We start from the raw sequence: 3,178 nt of genomic DNA, 5'->3' as shown, positions 1-3,178 counted from the left end.
TGACATAAACATATGTCAATGACAACATGTTTTATATCACACTCTACAGCACAGTTTGCGTTTCAGAAATTGATTTTTAATTTTTTTATAAACTCATTGCTTCCGTTTTATTTGATGTGTAATGTTAACTCTGTTACTGGTTTTGCCTAAGAAAGCACTCAGCAGTTTTTAACTCTAGAACTACAGACTGTATTTWAAAAAAWTTTATTTATTTATTTTTCTCATTTGGACCTACTTATGTCTTTAATAAAGTTGTTGATGATGAAGATGATGGTGATGATGGTGATGATGATGATGATGATGATGTAGTTAAAAAAAATGAAAGGAGAGGAAACGTTCAAAATGAGAACCTAAATATGAGCTACTTGATGATTTCTTAATCGGTTGATAACTAAAACCAGGGTCGCAACTACATATTATTCAGGTGGATGCGAACATATAAAGCGATAAAAACTTCATAAGTTAGCAAAAACACCAACGCGCTAAAGTTAGCGTCACTACTAACACATTAGCCAAAGCTTAGCCAGAACTTGTTTTAAGTCAATAATTCTTGAATATTGATTTTAAAAAGTACTTAAAAATATGTACATATTGAAGTGAAATACTGCTGCTCTGAGTTAATTGGATGTTTGTGGTTGTGATGTGACTAAATGTGAAGAAAAAAAAAAGTTTCAGCAGTAGCCACTATACTTCCATACTCTAATGAATCCTTGGCTGCAGCACATAAAGTAGCCAAAGATGAAGTAAAAGCACGGCCTAGAGTAACTGAGAAAATGTTCAGCCTCATTACTCATGGTGCAAACACTGAAATACATTCAAACAGAAAACCGACATGTGGAACGAAAACCATAAAAGAAGAACAAGCTGTCCTGCTGGTCAACGTTTCAACGATATGAACTCTGAGTAGTTCTCGAGCAAAATCCCCCACAGCGCGTAAAACATAATGAAAGCACAAGCGGAGGAGAGAAAACGGCACGGCGGAGGGAGCTTCGGGCAGTTTTATTACGCTTTTAAAATCGTTTCTGTTTGTACTCTTGGTGACTGCTGAGGCCCGTCGGTTCAAGGGCGTCCATCAGCTCCCACTAATGCTGATCTCAGAGAGTGACCACAGAGGCTGGGTGGCCTTCGGTGAGGAGCCGGGCTGTTTATGGACGCCAGAGTGAAGGTTAACTCGACGCCAGAACGCAGGGGTCACAAGCAGCCGGGGAGACAGAGATGGATGTGTGTTTGGTCTGGAAGGCAGACAGGCCTGGAGCGCTCACTGCGGCTCAGCCACTAATGCACAAATAAAGTTGGGAGAGGGACCCACACAAAGAGGAGAGCACAAAATGACGGGACACCTTTAACTCAGAGGTTTGTCTGTCGCTTAGTTTTACACGGATCCGTTCTTTAAAATCAGTTCATCTTGACTCAAGTTGGCTTCAGTGGCAGAAGCTGTAATGGAGATGTGACAGACCCCCTTTTTTTTTTTTTTTTTTTTTTTTTTAAACTGGACTAGTTCCCATGGCAACAGTTTTGTTCGTCACAACGTTTCCCCTGAAGTTAATCAGGTTAAAATGTGTCAAATCATGGAACGATTTTAAATATCCAACATAGATAACCAGAGTAAATACAAAATGCAGTTTTCAAATCAGGATTTTATTTTTAAGAGAAAATCTTAATTTTTATACTTAATGAAAACCCTAAATTGTGTGTCAGAAATGTTGGGTATGTAATGTTATTGGCGTGACGGGGAAAACTGCTGACTTGACAGTTTGGCTGACAGTTATTGCAGAGGTTAAAGGAAATAAAAAATGCGTGATAATACTTTTCATTAAGGCCACATTACTATATTGAAAATGTGTTTTGTTTTTGTTTTTTAATTGGTCTAATGTGACATTCTGGTGTTTTTATTAGCAGGTAACTTTAAGATAATCATAATTAACATAGACAAGGRCTTTCAAACATTCATCTGTGCGTAACTAATCTATACAACGTGCCTGACTTAGTGATAAAGTGTTGAATAAGAGGTACACGGAAGTTATTTTTAACACAACAGCTAGAAAAAAAGTGACGTAAGATGAAAACCCGAACAGAGAGAGAAGCTGCTGCTCTGCTCTCACTGCGCCTCTGCTTCACCGAAACCCTGTTGCAGGCTGCCATCTAGCGGTCAAACAGCAAACAGCAGGGGCGTCATCGATTTTATTTGGCGTTAAAAATGCTCTGTATTCAATATTTCACAAAACCACAAATTAAAAAAAAAGACAAACCTTAAGAGCTTAATCCGCAAACTCATTAAAKGATTAACAAGGAAATCCCAAAGAAAGTTATCCAAGAATAAGCATTTCTGAAGGGATTTACTTTGAAAATAGAACTGAAAMCCTTTATTTAGAGGTAATATTTACAACKTGGCATCACAGTGAAAGCGGTTTAYAGTCATGAAAAGGCAAGAAACACTGAGGGAAGATGTGCTGAGAGATTTATTGCGTGTTTGAAGTGATGCGTTCACAAGACTTTWTATCAGTCCAGACGTCCAGCTCTGCTTCAGTCCTTTMACTGTCGAGCACACAGAGCAGACAGCTTTACATAGCTGCAGACACCAGGGAACACTTTGTGAAAATGTTCATCTGCGTTGGAGAATATTTGGAAACTTCTTACAGTCTGTGAACATGCATGACATTGTAAAGTTGTTTTGTTGTGCAGTAAGCTAATGAGGTGAAAGAACATTCTTCTGTCTTGACTGATGGAGCAACACAACAACAATCCAGACGTTAATGTTGATTTTCAGAAAGGTTTCAAAGCATATGAAATAATACTTGGTAAATTAATTTTGGTACCAGTTTGGTTCAGTCGAACACCATTTTCAGAAGTGGATAATATAACCTATGCAGCATGCAACATTAGCATTTGGAGAAATTAGACAATGAGTAAAAACACTTTGTCACTTTGACCACAAACTTCCTTTGGAGTTTAAACTGAGAGTTTCTGATTATTGACTTTAAACMTAGATCACTTTAAAGAGTTTTCTGGAAGCAAATCTGGAAACAAAACATTGAAAGTTTCTGAAGATATTTGTATGGTGTACCTAGATTTACAGTRGAGCAGGACAAAAACCTGTGATGAATTGTTAAAATACATTTCAACAGAGTATTTTATGTATAGTTCAAACAGTCTTTTCTTCTTCTGTAACAGTTCATGA

Source organism: Poecilia reticulata, linkage group LG22, assembly GCF_000633615.1.
Source record: "Poecilia reticulata strain Guanapo linkage group LG22, Guppy_female_1.0+MT, whole genome shotgun sequence".
Lineage (NCBI taxonomy): Eukaryota > Metazoa > Chordata > Actinopteri > Cyprinodontiformes > Poeciliidae > Poecilia > Poecilia reticulata.
This window is presented reverse-complemented; position numbering follows the sequence as displayed.